Below are 23,630 nucleotides of genomic sequence, written 5' to 3' on the forward strand. Positions count from 1 at the left end.
TACTGCATTTCAGAACTGTGGATATTAATCCTGAATACTCAACAAGTGTTTGTTCAGGTGTAAATGTCTTTGGCACTAGTGATAGCAAAAAAGCTTCCACATGCCTCATTTGTCACAGCATCTGGTAATAATCTTATCTGCAGAGTGATCTGATTTGCAAAATCAAAAAAAAGAAGACATGTCAGTATATCAGAATCTCTTGGGATGCTGGAAAATATAGTTAAAAATGGGATAGTTTTACACAATACTTCTAGGTGGTTTCATGTAAGAAACAGGCTTTATTAACTATTTATTTACATTATTCTTTGACTTTTATGATATTAACTCTAGATTAGAAAATAATTTTAAATATCATTTGCTATTTTGAACCTCTGCTCTTCAGTGAAATTTTGAGATTTTTTTCAAAGGGATACTTTTGCTGAGTTATCAGTGTAAGTTTTAAGCCAGTGTAAGTTTTGCTGAGTTATCAGTGTAAGTGTTCTAAATTTACCCGACTTTAAGTTAGCCAGCTTAAAAGTTCACGTTATAATTGCACTAATGTTGCCCTCAAAGTTAAAAACATTTTTTAACCATTAAGTTGCCTTTCTTAGCACTCACTGCTAATTAGTTGTTTGCATGGCATAAGGCTGGAAGGTTTTTTTGGTCACTTCATCTCTAGTGCCTAGTGCAGTGTCTGGCACATGATTGCTAGTAATTATGTAAATAAAAGAATGAATTTAATGTGATTTATATTGCTGGTAAATGCTAAATAAACTGATTAGGTACATCCTTTTTATTTAAATTTATTGTATTGAGTTTTGTTATTTTGTTTGGGGAGTGTGTGAGCGACTGTGTTTTATTGCAAACATTAGAAATAGACAAAATTATCACTGATACGGACTATTGGAAATTGTAACTGTACGGACTATTGGAATACTTGTATATTCGAAGCTACATCTTAAGAAGTCTCATATTTTGCAGGGGTTAAGGATCCTATTTTGCACATAGTTTGAAATTATGTAGATTTTTGAGCTGATAGAATTTCCTGATTTCATTAGTTTTTCTGCAGTGAATTAGAGTTGAAAAAGTCTCCCACCTGACATATACCAACTAATCTTAAGAAGCAGGTTTATTAATACACACTAAAGAGTGGGGTTTTGTGATTTTCATAACAGAAGCTGTGATATTGTTTGTAGTGTCTCCTTTTGTAATTCTTTTCTTCCCAGTAAAGGTAAGGAAATAGGGAGACTCTCAGCTCTAGTTGTTGATTTTAACATAGGAGAGGCTTGGAAGAAAGCATAGGCCAGCATTGAGATGTGGGAGAGGAGACAATATTGTGGCGTGGCTATTAGCAAGTAAGTAATGGCTTGAGGCTGCTGTCCTTGTTACCCTTTTGCTTATATGCCCAACATTTTCTGTAACTTCTGTGATATGAAGATTTGTGAAGAGCGGAAATAGAGGGATGAAGGCTGGGCTGTTGAAAGGGATGAAAGATGAGCTTCAAAATGCAGAGAAATTTGAAGAGTGTTGCATAAAACTGAACATTTCATGTTATGCCGAGGACTTCTGCTAAGTGGGTATTTCCTAGGATTTGTTTCAGGGGAAATATTACTTTGAAAGTTTTTTTTTAGTTTCATATTGCAATGTTTAGGCTATATAAATTATGAAATTTAGTTTAGATGCATATGGAAGGGGTTCAATGCAGATTAAATTTATAAAGGTTAAAATTATAAAGGTTTTTAATGTGTTTTCCCTCTTCTACCTCATTCAGTTTTGGTGATTTTCTTGGTTACAAGTCTTGATATATATCCCTGCCTGTCTCAGCATTTTGTAGATTCAATTTGATTATAAAATAAGTGTTTAGGTAGGTATGCTTATAGATAGAAAGATGAATAGACAGAAGTGTGGTTAGTATCTAACTTTTTTATAACATCAGAGGTTATTGGTTTGTGAATGGATATTGGTCTCAGATCTCTTATCCCAATTTTTTTTTTGTCAGACTTTCCCATTTCAGTAAACATCGTTCTCAGCCCGAGATGTATTAATATGTGATAGGTGGGGGAAAAATAGGGATGTCTGTGTTAGAGGGGCTCTGCTTATTTCTCGTAGGTTAGCTATTCTCAACTGGGGTCCCAATGCTACCAGAGTCCTCAAAGGAAGTAGTAGAGATGTCTGAGCTATCTAAAACTAAAAAGCAAAGAATAAATGACCTAAAAGACATGCATTTACCTGGAATAAGATTATATAGATAGATCTTATATCAGGTTTCTAGGAGTTCAGCTTCTTAAAACATGTTCTCATGGTTAACATGAGTTCACAGCCTTTCCCTGTCTTTTTAACATGACCCACAGAGTAGCGGTGACCATATTAATTAGATTATGGATAGATGATCGGATCATGTTAATGCTAGATGCTTATCTACAGTGTGACACTTTTCCTCTAATAAGGAGTTATTTTTCTTCACTTGATTTCTTTTCTTGTTCAGTTTTCTGGTAACCATCCTTAAAATCATGCAAGGATATGGGCAGTATACCCTGGTTCATTTCTGATGAGGCTGAAGTCATAAAATATTTAACAAATCAGGTGGTTCTTATAAATTAAAAGGAGGTATAAATAGCATTCATAAATTAAAATATTAGCAAGATCTTCAATTTTATAACATCAGTGTGTTTAGTTTTGTTCCATTTGTGATTAACTGATACCTATTGAGGTCGTTCAGTGTCAAACATTGAGCTAGTGGCTATGGAGGTAATTGGTGGCCCTCAATTATGGCTAGAATTGGGAGTTAGAGGTCCACAGGTACAGCCTGTTCCTGATGAGAGCCTGTCAGAGGCTCTGTCCAAGGTGAACGTCCTTAGAACAAACTTGCTTTGTCCCTGCTTCTTCAGAGCTGATATTATTGTAATAGTTGGTTAACTGACTCTATTTTATTCGTGTCTGTATGCTTTTTTTTCCTTGCTTTTAAAACAAAAATACCATACCTAAATTGTTTTTAATGGACTAAATAAACTTGCTTCACTAATTATACTACTCTTGTGCTAATGATTAGTATTGCCATTAAAGTTTTAAATGAAGCAGAAATGTGCTATAGAGTACCTTGCTTCAGTAGTAGCTTTGTCATACCAAACACTTTCTTTCATAAATTATGTATTCTAGACCTTTGTGTAAGCCTGTTTTACCTGATTATTTGAAGTTAAACTCAACTAATGTTAGCAAACTTCATGTTATGTAGTTTGGTTTTTTTGTTTGTTTTGTTTGTTATTTCATTTTCATTTCTCTATTCAGTGGAATCTTCTTATCTCACTTCTGGTATCCAATGTGTTTATTCTTATTAAGTAGAGAAATCAGATACCTGGCATTTTTTTTTTTTTTAACATAAAGCTTGGTTGAATTGATTGTTATGCTTTACTATGCTTGGTATCAATCACTATTTTAATCTTATTATATCTATTTGTATGTATTATTCCTGTTAAAGACATTTCAAGGAAAAAATGGTTTTGGATGATCACCTTGAAATTTTGAAATTGCCTTAGGGCAATTCCTTAAACTGACCCTGAAAGGGCTAGTCTGGTCTTTTTTTTTTTTTTTTTCCCCTCAAAGGGTAAGTTTCCAATAAAGTTTTTTCTCTGACCTCATCTCCACTGCTACCCCTTACTATATATTTAATGGTTAATCTAATATAACTGCTATTTATTTTTAGTTGTGCCTAAAATAGACTTTTACTCATTTATATTGTAACTACACTCTTCCTTAAGGAGGTCCAACTCAAATGCCATGTCTTGCAAAGGCTTACTTAGCTTCCCCAGGTAAGGATAGATTTTTCTCAAGTGTCCTCTTATGTCTTCTTGAGGATGAGCTTCTTGAAAATGGATACAAGTACTTAGCTGATGGTTCTTAGTTCCTGTGAGACTAGCCTGGGGTAACTATTGCAGGTCAACCTGGCAGTTGATGAAGGTCATTGTCTGTCTTTGATGCACTCTACGTCCTGGACATCCTCGTGCCCTCACATGCACCAGTTAGTAGGCAGCAGGTGCGTGCTCGTCCTCTCTTGTGCACGCACAATCTCTCTTTTTTTCCCCAGGTTCCTCTCTGGTCCTCACCCTAGATTGGGTTGCTTTCCTGCTTCTGCTAAACTTGAGTTCCATCACTCAGATTTTTTCTCTGCTCTGTTACTCCCAGGTGGTTATTTGCTGTTTCCTGGTACAACCAGTCAGAAGTGACATTTATGTTAATCTCTCATTTTTAACTAATAGCTCATGTGCAAAAATGTATCCTTTCTTTTTGCTTCTGTGGTTTTATACCTTTGATAGTTGAATGCCATCTGGAGTGTTATTGGAATATATACTCTTTGTTGATTAAGGTGTTATGGTAGGATACATTGTTTGTTTATAGAAGGATTTATAATTATGTAACTAAGCTGTATCCTTGTCTTCTGACATTATTGTCCAAAGAGATTAGTTAAATGTTGGGTTCTATAAAAATAACTTTTTTATGAGAATGGTAGATTAACCTTTTTTTGTGCATGTAAATTCATATTTTTTTGTAGATTTCCATCTTTAATTATGGAAATATGGATGCATTGTAAAAAGTTAAACTATCATAGTTTATAATAAGAAAGTGTCAACCCCATTAACTGTTATTCCATTCATTATCTATGAGTTATGCTTTTATTTTTTTTCATTGTTTTCAATGAAATTATTTTTATATGTATTTTTTAACTGTCAAGGTAATAAATGAAATGCTACTACTAAATAGGAACTTGACCCTAAAATGATGATTGCCAGGCCGTGTTACTCTGAATGCTTCATGGCAGTTAGTGTAGATATTTTAACTGCGTGTTTTACTTTATTCTTTATGCCTTTTATATTTGTGTCCAATTGGTATGTCAGTTTTTAATGTAACAAGAAGATGGCTTCCAAGTTTGTAAGGCTACTTATGTTTACGGATTTTTAAAAATATTTAACATCATATATATATATATATATATATATATATATATATATATATATATATATATATATATATATATATATAGTTTAACATCTGCTCCATGTTTAATTTATTTGTGTGCAAGTGAGCATACACATATATACTTATATCATTTGCCTGGTATTAAGCCATAGTGAAGAGCCTGATTTGTGGTTAATTTGAGGACTTTAAGCACATCGTTAATAGTTAGCCTTGCTAAGGAGGCTTAGTGTTATCCTTTGTGGTGCTGTATCCTTACTGAGAGAAATTAAAATTACAAAAACAAAGAATACTATCTCTGTACTAGGCAGATGGTGGACTATTGCTTAAATCTAGAAAACATAAGTAGAACGTCATTGTAGACCTTTGAATCAACTATGTAGAGATGAATTCAATATTTTGTATTTCTTTTCCTATAGTTGATCGTGTCCAGTTCCTTGGAAGGTATGGTATCATTCTCCCAGTCAAAATGCTCGGGTCTTAAATGGCCTTCCCTGAAACACAGACATTGTCATTTTCAACAATTCTTTCCTTTTCCAACAATTTATTTGTTATGGAGAAGTAAAGGACTTAACTCCATGGCAGTTTTTCTCCATTTCACTTGTAATATGCCATTTAGTCATTTAGTTTGATAGACTTCTGAAGGTGTAATCTTGGGGAAGCAGTCCAAGAAACATGATGGAGTTCACCTTCATGTTCTCCCACATGGCACAGTGTATGATAATAGATGGAAACATATTTTTACCCTAGCCCTACTTTAAACTCTATATAATGTGATGTGTTAGATAAATATTAGTGTTCATATGTGTATTTAAATTGCTACCCCACATTGCTTAGTGGTTTCTCCCTTGCAATGAATTGTTCCAAGGCTAGATACATCTGCGGGTTTATTTTTAATATTATGTCATTTACTTGAATATGGATGAGTTAAAGAACATTTCCTCTGGTTAATATTTGTATACAATTATAGATTGAAAAGTATCTTGAATTTTTTAAAAATTTATTTATTTTAAATAGTACGAGTCCTTGGCGGAAGCTGAGATTTTAGTTTTATAGTAATAGCTGCTTTGGAGTCTTTGGAAAAAAGCCTCCCTTGGGAAGCAGAAAAGATAGTGAGAAGGTGTAACAAGCTCTTTACCACCTCACTGAGAGAAAGATGTTTTGCAGAGAGAAAGTCTGGTTTCTATTCATCTGTTTAGAGTTTGCTGGTGATGTTTGGAACAAACCAAATGGGGTGAGGTGGGAGAAATGATAGGGCAAAACACTTGTTTAAGCTAGTAGGAGAGGAATTGTCAGGGGAGAAAATATCCTATTTTTGAACATGTTCAACAGAACCAAGCAGTGTGAACTCCTTGGTATATCTAGTGGCAGAATCTCTATGGAGGTGAAACAGATATCTTCAAGGAAGGCTTCTTTGCCATCTTATGAAGTTGTCCTGAATGTAACTTTGAGGGATTTCTGGTTGTGAGTAGCACATGGATAGGTAGAATATCATGTGCAGTTTTATTATTTGAATGCATCCAGGCAAAGACCCAGCAAATCACTTCAGCTGGGAACATGCCATGCTTTAGGATATCTGAATTTCAGTTGGGATGATCTGGGAGGCATCTGTTCTAGTAATGAGTAGCTTAGTCTTTACACTTAAGTATTCTGTAATAGTTTCACAGTAGTATCACATTTTATTAACCTATCAAATTGACACTGTTGTGTCCTTTTCTGTGTTCAGTGTTTCACAGAACTTGTGCTTTGTGTACATTTAAGTGAACATTGAGCCAAAGATCTGATGAGCTATTTGCATACTTGGTTCAGGTCCATTGAGGAAAATAGCTATGTATAAGCTGCAGTGTCTGTAAATAAGGCTGGAAGAAAAGATCTATTCCATTTGCATGGAAATATTTGGGAATCTACAAAAAGATTATTTAAATATCAAAGACATTTAAATATATTAGTGGTACAGAATAAAGTACATATTGTTTGATATGAGGCCAGAGACATATTCTGCTATTCCCTTCCCCAAGGTGGTGGCCCATATTGAATTAGATCTTTAACCACTCTGGGTATTACAATGCAAATACTGTGAGATTTTAAGAAGCCCTGTGTAACTTTTTTCCCCTAAGGATTCACTGAGATGAGATAGAATGACTTCATCTCTGTGTTCAGTGCCACTTTCACTCATATTCCTGCATTACTACTAAGCAGTATCTCTTCTTTTAAAATTTACTTCATGCATGAGCGTCTTACCATTAACAACCACCATGTAGTTTAGTAAATTACTACCTTAATCAGAATTTACCTCTCAAGTATATTAACTAATTAATTAATTAATTTAGTATTCATCATTTAATAACCATTGTGCACCTACTAAATGTAACAGTAGCAACACATAGATAGTGTTTACCATGTGCCAAATAGTGCTCTAAGAAATTTGCATGGTTATTTTGCTTAACCCTTTATCAGTGCTGTTAAATACTGTTATCCCCATTCTTGAGATGACTAAACTGAGGTATTGAGAGTTTAAATGACCTATCTGACTTCACACTTTAATTCTTATAAATGGAAAAACAAGGAATTAAACTCATGTAGATGATTGAAACAGTATAAGTATTTGGGTAGTATGTGCATGTATATGTTTAGTGACATTAATCTCTGTGTTAAGGTTTATATGATAATACTCTTGGTGTGTGGACAAGGGATGGGCAAACTTTTTCTGTAAAGGGTCAGGTAGTAGATATTTTAGTTCTGCAGGCCATACAGTCTCTGTTAACTCTTCAGCCCTGCTGTTGTACTGCAAAAGCAGCTATAAGTTTGATATTTAATGGCAACTAGTCTCTTACTGCTATATCATAATCTGTATCTCTATCATATATTTTCCATAGCAGGTATAGTTAGTGTGAACTTTGAGGAATCTTTCTGGGAGAATGAAGTGTTTTGTGATTATACAGTCTTTCCAAATAAGTGCCTTGCTTCGAAGCTTCTAAAACTGCTTGTCCAAAGACACCGTTACTGACAAAAGGACATCCGCTAATGAGAGCTTTCTCCTTATTTCAAATTGTCTGTTTCCATAACTCTTTTCATTCTCCAGTTTTCTCCCATTTTTACCCATCTTCTTCTGTCTCAGTGTGGTCTCTCTCTTTTCTTTTCCTTTCTTCTTTCTTTTGTTTTCTCCTCCTTCTCCTTATTCTTTGTTTAATGTTTGTATTTTTGTCTCCTTTTCTGTCTCTTTTTACCCTTACAATCACTGCTCACATATGCTCTCTTATATACATGCAGATATTCTATCATATGTTCTGATCTCTTCATCAATATTAAGATAATTTTGGGGGGCCAATTATTATAAAGGTGATTATAATTATTCAAGCCTTCTCTCATTATTTTAATTTTGTTTCTATAAATATTATTAGTAATATATAGCTATTACAATAATTATTAGTAACAATTTCAATTTCATAGCCCTCGATGGCCACGTCTGATTTCTTCATTAAACTGAAATGAGAAGTAAGAGCAAATGTATAAGGGATTGAAAGATCACATTTGGAAATATATCTAAGATGACATTATTAGTTATAATTATTAGAGTTCATAGTACCTGCCTCTTCTTAAGAACTAAGAATATTATTTTTTGATTCCATTTTTAAGCTATGGATTTTTTGTTATCAATGAGTCATGAAATCAGTTTAATGTGGTGAGTCCAGTATTTAGAAAAAAAGGAAATTAAAGACCAAAAAGGAGTGAATCATGTAGTTAGGATAAATCTTGTTTCTTGAAATACATACATACACGTACCTATATGTACACATACACATTTCTGTGTGGGATGGAAAGTATATTTCTTTCTCTAGGTCATGATTAATCACTGCCACGTTAATAACAACAGTAGGTATTATGTATTGAGTGCTTATCACTTTGCTAAAGCACTCTACATGTAAGTTTGAATGTAATCACCACAGCAGTCTCATGGGATAATTATTACGGTGATTCTTATTGCTCTAATGAGAAAATTGAGGTGCAGAGCCAGAAAGTGACTGATGCGAGGCCAATGTGCTTCAGAGCTTCAGTGCTTAGTGGCTGTTTCTGGCAAAAATCCTTTTCCTGTGTTGTCAAGGGAATAAGAGGCTTTCCTAGAAACTTGGAACCTTAAGTATGTTTCATGGAAATATCACTGACTTACAGGATTTTGAGTCCTCATTCATATGTTCTGTTGGGTAACTCAGTGGATATTCCTCCTAACAATAGATTTTAATTTCAGCCTGAATATTTTTCTATTTAATAGATCATTAGTTCCAAAAGTTATTGTTTGTAAAGGAATATCCCAAGGATTCTAAATCTCTTTTCTATTAAATGTTTTGTCATAACAAACATAAAACAAACATTTGAAAGCAGTAAAAAAGAATCTAAATGGAAATATTCATAACCTTTTATTTTAGTGTAGGTAAAGTGAATGAATCTCGAATGATTTAGCTAGCATTGAGCCATCATTTTTTCATAATCTCATATTATGTGTATGTGGAATCCTTATGAAATTTCATAATGTTATGCCTTTTTGTTTGATATCAATAACCACAATATCATAGGACTTTAGGGAATTTATGCCCATATCTTAAGAACTTTATATTTAAATGCAATTATAAGTCTTCTGCTGTACTTCCTAAATCCATGGGACTTTGTATGAACTAGTTCACTTGATCTTCTAAAACAGAAGTCATTTTAAAGTACCAAGTTTCACAGTATCACATTTTAAAATATGTTTTCTGAGAGACAAAAAAGTTTTTATTATTTTATTTTTTTACTCAATAATTTTTGAGCATCTTGTGTGTCAAGCAGTGTACTAAGTCTGGAGATAGCACCATGAGAAAGACACAGGCCTTGTTCTTAAAGAGCTTACAATCTAATGGGTGATTTACTGGTTCCTGTAATATTTTCTGCAGATCCAAGTGTATTATGTAGAAGGCTTCTTGGCAAGTTGAGAATTGTTCAACTCTTTCTTCTCTGTGTAAAAGCATGATTGCAAAGTCATTTATAAGCCTAGTGCCAAGTAATTTTAGAGGCAATTTCAATCTATCTTATTAGCTCCAATCACATACTCCCCTGAGAATCAATGTTACAACCAGGGACTGATATTGGTTCCCCTTTATTTGCAGAAGACATTTTATTGACTTCAGAAAGTAGTGGAAATACCTCATATGAGTATATTACGTATTAATTTGATTGATAAAATTAGAATTTAGGAAATCAGTTTTGAACACCTGAAACAGATATGGGAGAAAGCATAGACTAACTAGATTAAAGCACAAATTTAAATACCTCAGCTATCTATGGTTATTTTGGGCATCAATCTTTTGCCCTTTAGACAGATGAGAAGAATTTGCTCTTCTTGAAAAACATCAGTTAGAAAGATTCATGGAATTACTTTGGGGCCTTGTAAACTTTTGTCTAGGTAATCTGTAGGTCATTTCCCATGGGTCAACCTGTTTCTTTATGGGAAAGGAGGATATTTTAGATGTGGGGACAGTAGCTCTTAGACAAAGACTTATATGTTTTTAAAAAGAAAGGTTGCTCCCATGCGTACTGTTACTTTGTCTTTGTTTGTTTTTATAGTTTTATGTTTTTGTCTTGGGAACAAACATATAGTTCTTTAATAAAAGTAATTAAGATATGTCACTTTATTTCAAATTTATTTATTTGAAAAATAGCTTATTTCCCTCCTCCCAACTTCTGCCATGGTTAATGCAAATATGAACACTCGAGTGGGTTTTATGAAGCAAGTAGACCCATTGGTTTATTCTTGGTGGAAAAAAAATCTCCAGACTGTCCAAGGATGGATGAAGTGGGTCAGTGAAATCAGACAAGATATACTCACCAAATCTAGTATCTTTTAAAAGCTACCTGTCTCTCTCCCCTTCTCTCTTTCTGTCCTTCTATACAACTTAGATAGTGAAAAGGGGGAAAATAAAATATCAATTGTTATTTCCTTCTCAAGAAGACACAAATTAATTGATGTAAGAAGGAATTTAGCATTATAAAATATTTAATTTAATTTTTTTTTACCTTTGAGTTGAAATTCATTTATTCTGTATATAAGTGGTCAGTGTGTAAAACACATTCCAAAGTTATATAGAATCATCCAGATTATTTTAATTTTTGCAATTATTATTCTGCCACTAAAGGCAAATTGTTCTGTGATTTGCTTTGAAGATCAACGTGTCCAAAATGCACCCTCCCCTCCTGTTCTCTTTTTAAGAACACAGGAGTATTTTGATTTACTCAGTAATGTGTATGCCTTAGAGATGTTCTTGGGAGTTCAAAAGAGGAGACAGTAGAGAATAAATAAAGGTTCAGTGGACTTTGCCAGTTGCCAAGGATCTTTATGTTTTAAAAAGGACTGATAATACTATCTTTAAAATGTATTTGTCGCCAGCCTGGATTATTTATTAGACAGATATTCAACATATAAGTTAGAAATAGTTACGAACCCAAGCCAGTCATTTTGCTTTATGATTGCTTTATACATCTTGTTGTATTGATGCTTTTAGTAATTTCAGTCCTTTCCTGGGGTTTCAATCTCAGTTAATGGTGATTCACTGCACTGTGCATTCTTCACATTCTGTAGCATACAGAACACTGCAGGAATACAGGAGCACCATCCTGGTGTTGCTTGGAAGTAGGCTGGATTTGTCATCTTAGAGGAAAAAAAGATAAATATAAACTGAAATTTAAAGGAGTATGGATGTGAGTGTTCACTGAAAGCAAATTTAGGATTTTGAGAAATATAGGTATGCCAACTTAGACAACCGTATTTTATTTAACCAAGTGACTTTGTTTTCAGTTAACCATATGGCTTATCCATGTCCATCCACTTAAATTTGTCAGATTCTCCTTTGCTTTGATTATGTAGGCAGGTCTCTTAATTTTGTTTTTCCTTACTTTTTATTTTATTACTCTAAATTATTACCAAATTGAAGACCTTTTGTTAATCTCAATTATTACTGAATCAAAGAGCTTTCATGAGAAAGTATGCATTTAGCCATAACATTCAAAAGGCCTCTGAGTACTATGTTCTAAAACTCTTGCTGGTTGAATAAAATTCTTTTTCCTATTTGTTGGAAATGAGATAGGAATATTTTATAATACAAATGGAACCCTGTTTCTACTTTTTATGGGAAATTTTAGCAGACATCTCCATAATAACTTCAATTTTATTTATGCTTTTTTATATCTTGACTTACAGAACAAAGCCAACATATTATAGTGCATTAATCCAAACTACTTTTTGCCCCCCAATGATAGCAGAATTGTATGCATGCTTTAATTAAACTTCCTAATATTTTCTTGGAGAGCTGAATTATTGATCTTCTCAAAGTATAACAACAACTCTACATATATCTGCTTTCTAGTTTTAAAGAAGCAACACTTCCTTCCTCCACGGGGGAAAAATAAATGGAAAACATATGCAAACTTTTCTTTTTTAAAAATAGAAAGTAATCTTTTCATACTTAACAGTATTAAAAGCTGTGGATGCATTACTCTACATATATGTAGTTAAATGGGGTGTAGAAATGGTTTTGAGGTTCTACTTATAGAAGATGATTTTTGTATCATGTCTATGACATCTGTTATATTTCTGTGAAGAGGCAACTATGAACTATTGTAGCAAAGTAGAGTCCTGAGGTTTTTCACAGTAATTGGAGGCATTTTCTCTCTTTCTCATTTGTTTAATTTAACAAATATTTGAGGTTGTGGTATGAATCTTTATATTTTGTTCTTTATTAGGCACATCTGGCATTTAAATTTCTAACTTGCAGTGGAAGGAAGATTATTATGTTATTCACTACTTGTATTCCTAATTATGAGGAGTCTTAATTAACTGCATATTGTAGCAAAGAAAAAACATTTATCTGCTAACCCTCCTTTTAGAAGTTATAAATCATAAATGTCAAACTCCCAATCAGTATTAAAAAACTTGGTAAAGATTCAGTCCATTCTCTTATATTTATTCTATCTCTGAACTAATGAGATTTCATATTCTGAGTATTGACCTTGGTATTTGAAGATCTTTTGCCATTAAAGTGGGCTTCAATTTTATTTTCTGTGTGGTGCTTATTATGTCAGGAACATTCACTAATTATTTTTTATGAAGATTTTGATACTTAACACTTGTTCAGACAAACTGGAAGTGATTTTATATTACTTAATGAATATTTTTATTTCAATGTAGTATTGGTAACAACTTTGTTAGCATTTCAAGTTTATTTTTTTATTTTTATTTTCTGATTAACTTTTTTTTTTTTTTTTTTTTTTACTGAGGTATAATTTTCATACAGTAAAATGCACAGACCTTAAGTGTACAGTCTGGGATTTTTATAAAAATATACACCCATGAATTCATCAGCCAAATAAAGATATGAAATATTTCCATCACCACAGAAAGTTCCCTGTTCCTTTTTATAGTCAGTCCATGACCCTTAACCTCCATCCAAGCCAACCACTACTCTGATTTCTGTCATCACAGATTTGTTTTTTCTTGTTTCAGAACTTCACGTAAATGAAAGTATATGATATGTACTCTTTTGTGGCTGGCTTCTGCTCAACAAGATATTTTTTTAGATTTTTCCCAAGTTGCTGTTATATCAGTATTTTTTTTTTATTGCTGTGTAATATTTCTACCATCATTTGTTTATCCTTTCTCATGATGATAAACATTTGTGTTGTTTTCAGTTTGAGATTATGAATAAAACTGCTATCAGCATTCTTATACAAAGTTTTTTATTGATATATGCATTTATTAATCTTGGAAATATTCTTAGGAGTGGAATTGCTGAGTTACAAAGTACGTGATGTTTAACCTTCTTAGACACTGCCACAGTTTTCCAAAGTGGTTATAGCCTTGTACACTCCTATCAGTAATAATGAGCATTTCAGTTAATGTAAAATTTACTCTCCTGCGAGCATTTTATATCCCTCTTTAAAAATCTTATGTTATCACACCATGTCTTTGTTTCTCTCTCTCTCTTTTTGTACGTAGAACTAATTGTAATTTCACCTGCCTTATTTTCAGTTTTGAATCAAATCAAAAGATAATTATTAATTGCAGTATATGTATAATGTCACTTCAGTACATTTAAGGAATATCTCAAATAAAAGCCAAAATCATATATAGTTAAATAAACTTCTGTTCTTTCAGTTTAATGAACGATACTTGCATAGTTCTGTTACTTATTATAAGGCAAATTATAGGAAATATGTCAGCAAAATGAGTGAGGAAAAATTAGGAATAAATAAGTTATTTATAATTTTTTCATTCCACAGTTGTAAAATTGAATTAACTTAAATGTATGCAGAAGAATATTTATCACAACTTTCTGTCATTGCCCGTACTCTCTTTTTCTGTCTTGAATTACAATTTTTGAAGTGTTTATAGCTATAATCTTACAGCATATATGTTTAGAAAAATCTCTTATTAATGGAAATGAATGTTACCACATGTTGAGGTTTCCCAGTAATGGACATCAGTATTTCCCCAAGATGTTGGGAAACGCTTTGATGCATTTCTAGAGGCTAGATTTTTCACCCCAAAAGCTTATTTCATAGTGGCTCCGCTGTATCTTTTTTCCCCTTTTGCTTCTCTTTCTCCTCATTTCCTTTTTTCACTTTTTATCTTTTTAAAGTCATTCTTTTCTGTCCCTTCATTCCTTATGTTGTTTTCGTCATTGAGAATATAGCCCGCCTTCTGCTCTCTTTACCATCCAAGTCTCATGTTTGTGAATTAAATGGTAGGTACTAGCACAAATATTAACTAAAGGAGATGTGAAAGAGTTGTACTAATGGAGGCTGACTGTAATTTAATCTGCTATTGGTGCCTTTTTGAAGGCTTTCTTGAGACCCGGCTTGCCACATTAGTTTGTTTCAGGATATTTTCAATTAGAATAACTCTTAGTTCTGATTAGGAGCTACTCATTCAATAAGAGGTGTGAGTGCTCTAATTCAGTATTTTTTTTTTTTGTCTTTTTTCGTGACTGGCACTCAGCCAGTGAGTGCACTGGCCATTCCCATATAGGATCCGAACCCGCGGTGGGAGCGTTGCTGCGCTCCCAGCGCCTCACTCTCCTGAGTGCGCCACAGGCTCGGCCCTCTAATTCAGTATTACCTTGTGGTTTACTACAAATTCCTAAATTCTTAAAAAGTCAAACATTTACTCTCAGAATAGTGCCGATTGGGTGAGATTCTTCATGCCTCGTAGTTTTTGATTCTCCAGAAATGACAGGTGATTGATGGAGAGAAAAGAATTTAGTTGAATCCTGCAAAATGTTTACAAATTCAGATTACTCATTTCTTTTTTTTCTCTCCACTAAGCCCAGTTACTTCTTCCAACCAAAAGTAAGCTTGTCTTAATGTCATCATACACCCCCCACCCCTACCCCCTTGCTCCCAGTATGGCTCTTACCTTAATTTTATTAAAATGGACTTAAGATGTCATCTGACTGGTGTTACATACACTAGGTGATTATTGTACTTTGTTAGTTAACTGGGTACTGTCATTGTATTTAACTCATTTGACCCTTCCAAATAGCAAATTTATTTTCAGTTTGGACACCCCAACAGAAAGTGAGAGAAAACATTTTTTTAAAATAAGCTAATATATGTTTACCACTTATTTTCATCTTCTTACAATATTAGTAAACAGGTATGATTTATTTTTTGACACTTATGGAATTAGTTGTTTTTTGATTAGTTTCTTCAAAGTTTGCACGGTTCTTGCCCATTTTATCTACCACCATTGTTATTTGCAATGATTAAGATCTTATTTTGGCACCTGAGGTGATATAATAGATGGTGAGGATACTTTTGATTTTTAAAGTAGCTATTGGAAACTTTCTTTTAAAAAAAGAGTAAACTGATAACTATTATGTTAATAGCCAAAGGAAATTAAATAATTGGAAATATTATCTTTCCCTGTGGGTATTTGAGTATTTATCTAAAATCCACAGACTCAGAGAATCAGTATTAAAAAGGAAAAATACAAATATTTCTCAATATGCCAAAACAACAATAACAACAAAAACAAAACTTCCACACCTGGATGGGTTAAGGACCATTTTCCACTTTCAGAAAAACTTAATTTCTCATTACTTTATTTCCTCAAGGAACTGGGATCTTTCCTTCACAGATTTTATAATGATAAATGCAGTTATGTTATTTTGAGCTTTTGGAGATAACCATTACATTGTAGCAAATAAAGTGAAGATTTAAATTTCATGAGATTTAAATTCATTAGCACAGGACAGACAGAGATCATAAGCAAGAATCAAAATTTTAAGCGAACACATTAAAGTCAGAAATGGATACTATATTTATTTTCTCCCACAGTTTGTTTCCACCTCATTTTGTTTCCTGCATTCAGTGTACAAAGTGGTGCTTTTAACTGTGCATTTCCTCTCCTCCTCCCCACCCCAAGCCCACCTAAATTTTGCTTTATAACTATGCTTGGAGAACATCAATAGGGAATTTTAATTAAACAGTATAGAAGTTTTCATACATTGAATATAATTGTTTTAGCTGTTAACTATCAGAATTGGTTTAGGATTTGTTTATTTTCAAATTGCGAAACTGATGCCACCAACTCTGTTATCTTATTCTTGGCCTGCACTATGCTCTCCACTGGATATTTCTATATAAGTCTCTTATCTGGCACATTTGGAACCACCTCATTTTTCTCTTAAAGTCAGAACTTCTCACACTCTGGTTTCTCTTCAGATCGTATAAATCTTTCGCCTTTTTTAAAAGTCAGAACTTCTGTGGACTTACCTCTTTTGTTATTCACCAAGGCTCACTCTTTGCAGCCATCTTTAACCTGCCACCCCCCCCACCTTATAATCAACTATTGTCAATTTTTTCTTTACAATGTTTCCATATTGTTCTCATTAATTCTTCTTTCCTACCCCATCTCATCTCTTCTTGGTACTCATCCTGTCTTGCAGGTATTCTCTGAATTGTCTGTCTACCTCTGATTATTTTCCATTTACATCTATGTTGCACACTGTTTTAGATTTATTTGTATAGGTTGTTATTCTCCCTGTTCAGAAACTTTGCAGGTGTCAACATTGCCTAGAGGATGAAGTTCAGATTCCTTAGGCTGTAAGGTGAAATTCCTTTGGCTTCTTTCTATGTCAGTGCTTAGTATATAGCACCTTGTAAAAAAAATCAGAATAGCAAGAACAGAGGATTTTGAATTAAATCTGCCAATTACATGTATTGAAATGTCACACAGTACACTGTAAATATGTACAATTAATATGTGTCAATAAAAAAATTTTAGTAAAAGAAAAAAAAAAAAGAAATTGTGTTGAAGAAGAGAATCTGTTACTTTTCCCGTTCTGTTTTTCTGCCTGCCTGCCTTTCTGTCAGTCTGCCTGTCTGCTTGTTTATGCCCATTTGTTTACTGTTATTTCATGTCCTGCATTTCCCATTTGAGGAAAATTAGTCTGATGTCTGCTGGCTTCTTCAGTCTGAACCCTTTTTTGTTGGTGGGCACATAATCCTAATCAATTTTTGTTTCTACTCTTCCAGAATTCCATTATTTCCACAGCTTTTGTTTGTTTCCACAGAACATCACCACACTGCTTCCGTGAGTCCCGAATAGCATGGGAGTGCTGCATATTTAAGCATTTCAGTGGAAGTCAGATTAACTCTTTATTTTGTGTATCTTTGTATTTCTGATTACCACCCATGTAATGGAAGTGATTACTTAATATAGATGATGGTAAGGTTGTCATAGAACCATTGATTTTTGCATTTAAATAACTTATTCCAAATACTGCGTTGGCAGTTCAATGCTGTTCGTGCTGGTTGTTTGCCATAGCTCTGTAGTAAAAACAATATCTTTCCTAATCTAGTAAAACTTTCACAACATAAAGCATGAATTTCCATATGTTAATATCTAGCATGTTAAAAAAATTACACTATTACACAGTGAATTCAAAGCTGATATTTTTTCAGGAAACATTTTAAAAAAATAAACTTTTGTTCTTCAAAGGATGCTACCAAGAAACTAAAAAGATAACCCTCAGAGTGGGAAGAAATATTTGCCAAACACATATCTGATAAGGGACTTGTGTCTAGAACATATGAAGAACTCTTACGACTCAGTAACAAGAAGGGAAACGATCCAATTAAAAAATGGTTAAAGGATCTGAATAGATGTATTTCAGGGAAAATATGTAAATGGAAACATGCATATGAAAAGATACTCAGCATGGTAATTATCAGGAAAATGCAAATCAAAACCGCTATGAAATGCCACTTTACACCCACTAAGATGGCTGGAATCAAAAATTCAGAGAAACGATAAGTGCTGGGAGTATGTGAAGGAATCAGAAGTTTCATACACTGCTGGTGGGAGTGAAAAATGGTTCAGTAAGTTTGGAAAAACATCTGGCAGTTCCTTAAAGAAGAGAAATGTTACTGTATGTCCACACAAAAACTTGGGTAGGAATGTTCATAGCAGTATCACTCACAATAGCCAAAAGGTGGAAACAAACCAAATGTTCAGTAACAGATGAAGGCTAAACAAAATGTGGTACAGTGGAAAATGATTCGGTCATAAAAATGAATGAAGTTGATACACACACTGATGAAACTTGAAAGCATTAAGCTAAGTGAAGGAACTGAGACACAAAAGACCACTTATTATGGTTCCATTCATATGAAATGTCCAGAACAGGCAAATCTATAGAGATAGAAAATATATTAGTGGATGCTCAAGGCTGGGGATGGGGGGATAAGGGAGAGTTACCAAAGGGTAGGCGTTTCTTTGTAGGATGATGAAAATATTCTAAAATTGATTGTGATGATGGTCGCATGACTAAATATGGTCGAATATCCTAAAACCATTAAATTGTAATTGTATACTTTAAATGTGTTAACTTTATGGTATGTAAATTATATCTCAATAACGTGTTACCAAAACAATAATAGGCATTAAGGTATAATTTAATATCTTCCAATCTTTAATATTCTATCAATTTAATATCTGTCTTGATTAGGATATTCACATTTTTTTTATGAGCTTTAACTTATATCACAATTTGACACTCTGTGCTGACTTCTGTATATGTTCATGTAGTATTGGCCAGTGGTTCTCCAATTTATCTTCTGTCAGAATTACCTGGAGGGCCCTCACCCAGCATCTTAGATTTAGAAGGTCTGGGATAAAGCTCAAAAATTCAAATTTCTAACAGTTTTTTAAAACAAGAATACCTCTGGTCCAATTTGAGAACCAGTGGTTTAGGTCTTATGACATCTTTTTTATTTTTTTATTTTATTTAGCACAACTTTTATTAGCTTCTGACATAATGTTAGATTTAGATTTTAGCTTTACCAAAATCTCATACAGCATTAACTCTTATCTGTTTTATCAGTGAGAACATAGGTTTTTATCATTATACTAGAAATGTTACATTTCCTTTTTTGAACACTTCCTTCCCCCTTTCTGCATTATGAGCTTGATGTTTAAGTGAAAATTTTTTATTTATTGCCCAACTTTTTAATCTTGATTTTTTTTTAACATTTATAGCAGCTACTTTTTGTAAATGTGCCTTGTAAAGCCTAGAAACTCTGTAATGGTACACAAAATATTTTGAACAGAGAAAATAAAGGTAATTTCTTTATAAAGAGATACATTTAGGAAGTTAGGCAATAATGCCAGTTGTTATCATATTGTGGTGTACTGTACTTTACTATTTTTAGTACTTATCATTTTAATTCCCAGACCAAAGAGTGACTTTAATTTGTTTTAATTAGAACATTCTTGTTTAAAGTATTTTTCCTTGGGTAAGCTTTCCATGGAAGAGTATGACAAGTATTCATTATTAGCATTAAATTTCTAATCAAAGAAACTGCTTTCTGAGGAAATTTATGTTCTTGATTTAAACTAAGAAAGGAAAACATTTTATGGAAAGGAAATATCCTTAGAATCCTGTCACTGTAAAGTTCTTATGCCTCTTGTCCAATGCTAAGAATTAGTGATGTTCAAAATGCTTATCAAATTAATAAATGAATGAGCCATGAGCTGGGGATCTGGCTGATTGCTGGGATTACAATGACAATGAGACAAGACTCTTTCCTTGAAGAGAATTATGGTCTGTTGGTGTTATTGTAAATCAATCAATATGGATTTATGTAGTACCTGGGATTTTATCCTATACTGTCCAGGATACTTGAAAGGGAATTTGAGAGGTAAATAAGGAAGGCCCTGCCATTGAGAGTTTTGAACTTGTCCTGAAGATGTGAGCCAGCACAAGAAACAACCACCTGTAGACAAGGAGCATTTTGTGTGGTGGTAGCTATGCATGCCGCTGGAATTTAAAAAGGGGCTTTGGGGATTGAGCTGGAGATCTGTGTGGATGCACACACGTCAGGAATTCATTGAAAAAACTGCTGCAGGCAAAAATGCCATCTCTGATAATATATTGCAAGGAGATCAAAAATGATGTTTCAAAAAGAAAAAACAAAAAACACTGGGGCGTGGAATTTTTTATTTTATTTGTGTGGAAGGGAACAGCTGATATCTATCAAACTGAGGAATCCTTACTGATGCTGCCTGGGTTAGTGGCCCTTTCTTGTCTACTGCATCGTAGTGGACATTTTATGCCAGGCTTTGGTTGGCACCACAGAGTTTGGAGACACTTTAGGAAGAGTAGAAAAACCAAGAAGCCAAAAAACAGCCAGCTTATACCTAGAATATTTTGCAGTGCTGAAGTAGGAATGCCACCAAGATTAAGACTTCTACTTTATGAACAAAAACAGAAATATAATGAAAAATATGTTAATATAGAGACTATGAGAAGCAACCTACCACCTTGGATTTATCTGCCACATTTGAGTGTTAGAACAATCTCAGGTCATAAAAACCTTGGCAAATTCTATTAGCCAAAGAACTGGGTTGCCTTTCCTTTAAACAGCAGAAACTGTTATTTTACATAGGAAGTTATATAAGAAGACCTGTATGGAGCATGCCATGTAGCACAGTTGGGCATTATCTGCTGAAAACACTTTGAATTTAACTTGAAATTCCCTCATGCATTGCAAGTGTTTCGTGTGTGTGTGTGTGTGTGTGTGTGTGTGTGTGTGTGTGTGTGTGTGTGTACTGGATTGCAGTCAAATTTTTGTAATTATTTTATTGTTATCAGTATAATTGGTCTTGCTTGGGCTTTGTGACTTTTAGTTCATGAGGACGTGATTCCTTGTTTTAGCCAGATTTTTAAGTTGAGGAGAGATGTTTGCTAAAGTAAATTAGTCAACCGTTTGTAAATATGGTGGATAGATAATATGTATTTACATTTTTTACCTTATTTTAAAAGGATTTAATAAGAAAACTTGAATTAATCAACTTAAATTTCATTAATTAGCTTTCCAATACTGCTGATTAAAAGATGTACAATGGGGTCGGCCCAATGGCTCACTCGGGAGAGTGCAGTGCTGGTAGTGCCAAGGCCGCGAGTTCAGATCCTATATAGGGATGGCCGGTGCGCTCACTGGCTGAGCGTGGTGCTGACCACACCATGCTGAGGGTTGCGATCCTCTTACCGGTCAAAAAAAAAAAAATTTAAAAAAAAGATGTACAAAGTATTTTACTTACTTATAAAGACTGTATAATAATATTGGACCTTTTTATCACATATGGAAATATTTTCAAATGTATAAAATACTTAAATGTAAAAAATAAAAACAATAAAAATGTTTGAAAACAACCAATTAGGATATATAAATATAGGATTAGAGAAGATCCTTCTCATCTAGGTTTGGAAACTTATAAGTTTAAAAGACAGGCATATTTGACTATGTAAAAATTAGTAAATTTCCTATGGCACAAGATACAAACAGTGTTAGTAGAAAAACAACAGATATAGAATTATAAGTATAAACAGGTGATAGACAAGAGGTTATTATCTATAACATAAAAAGAACTGTGAGGAATAGATAAGAAAAAGCCAAAAAAGCAAAAAAATTTAGGTGAGGATACTACTTCAAATGAACCCCAGACATATGAAAAGATGCTCAAATTCACTTTAGTTGGGCAAATGCATGTTAAAATAACAAGGAGATGTCATTTTCCACCTATTAGACAGAAACGAGAGTAACAGCTGTTGTTGGAAACATAGGAAATCGGATGATCTGATATGATTAGCAGAGAAGAGAACTATTACATCATTTTTTGGGGTCGTAATCTGGCAATCCTTACTGATATTAAAAATACATGTCTCTTCAATTCTTCAGTTCCAACTACTGTGATTATCTTATAGAAATATGAGTTAGGATGTGAAAAAAACATGTATATGTATGTACATGTACATACACATATATAGACATTTATTGTAGCATTCCTAATGGAAGCAAAAAATTGGAAGTCAAAGTAAATGCCTGTTCATTGAATAGTACCATACATTATGGTATATCTGTTTCATAAAATATTATGCCATTTTGGAAAAAAATATATATATTTGAGCCATACTCATTGCCTTGGGATTTTAGTGAGGTATTATTGAGGGAGAAGAAAAGCAGAGAGGATACTAACATTTATAAAGCAAATGTATTTCACAGGGCCTGACTTCCAAGGCCCTGTAGTTTTAGGCATAGACTAACTTTTTAGAATTACACATAGAAATGTTAAGCTTGCAAAAGACAAAAACTTTCTCCAGGCTAAAGTCTCTGTTGTAGATAAAGGATTGTAACACAGCAAAATTGCTGGCTCCAAGGGCAGATGTCCTTGGTGCAGCTAAACCCAATGATTGTTGCCTTGACAATTATCTTAACTGTTCTTTTTGTAACCACCTATGTTCTTTTTCTGTAACTTTCTTGCCTGGAGAATAAATACTGAGAGAAAAACCAGAGTTTAGTGTTATTTTTCTGAGGAATGCTTCTCTCTGGAGGGTTCCTGGAAAATTAACCCCTTTGGGGCCTCTCACTGCTCAGAAGAAATGGGCTTTGAGTAATCCTTTGCATCTCCATCACCCTGGGGGAGAGGTGACAAAGCAGGATGCAGAAAAGTTCTAATTATATGATCTGATTTTTATAAAACAAGTGTATTAAAAAATGCACACTTTAGTGTGTGTGAAATTTTGTCTGTATGTAAACATGGAGAAGCATAGATCCTAGTGTGTTTTAGACAAGGGTTAATGGAATGTAATATGTTATTTATGGGCATAGAGAAAAGAGAAGGAGACAGCAAGCAAAAAAAGTACAAAATAGCATAACAAAAGCATTTATAATATGAACAAGTTTATACGTGGAAGTCTTGAGATATTTATATAAACTGTACGTCGTTAAAAATAAAATTTAAGATTTAGACCTATATCAAAGAGAGTGGGAGCTGATATGTGTGCAAAAGGAATTGACCATAGACATCTCTGACTGGAATTTATGGGCAGAACTGTAACAATATTTTGAAAAGTACCTATTTGACAACTAGAAAAAATTCTTCTCTAGTCTTTTATTTGAGAAAATAAGACATTCAGAAATGCTTAACATACTATATATTGTTCAATTATTACAATAAACAATTAGATGATGATAGCACTTATGTGTGATACAAATAGGTTCTGCATATAATGGCACACAGACAGAGGTGAGGTACATAATTTGGCTGAGGGAAGTCAGGGAAAGCTTGAAGGAGGCAGAGGATGTATTCTAGG

At 33.5% G+C, this 23,630-nt stretch overlaps 1 protein-coding gene across 13 annotated transcripts in view; it reads left to right on the forward strand.

The window, feature by feature from the left end:
* The window catches only part of TPK1 (thiamin pyrophosphokinase 1), a 355,873-nt gene that overhangs the window by 72,017 nt on the left and 260,226 nt on the right, over window positions 1-23,630 (forward strand). The gene's annotated exons all lie outside the window — the stretch shown is intronic.

This window comes from Cynocephalus volans, chromosome 6, assembly GCF_027409185.1.
Source record: "Cynocephalus volans isolate mCynVol1 chromosome 6, mCynVol1.pri, whole genome shotgun sequence".
Taxonomy (NCBI): domain Eukaryota; kingdom Metazoa; phylum Chordata; class Mammalia; order Dermoptera; family Cynocephalidae; genus Cynocephalus; species Cynocephalus volans.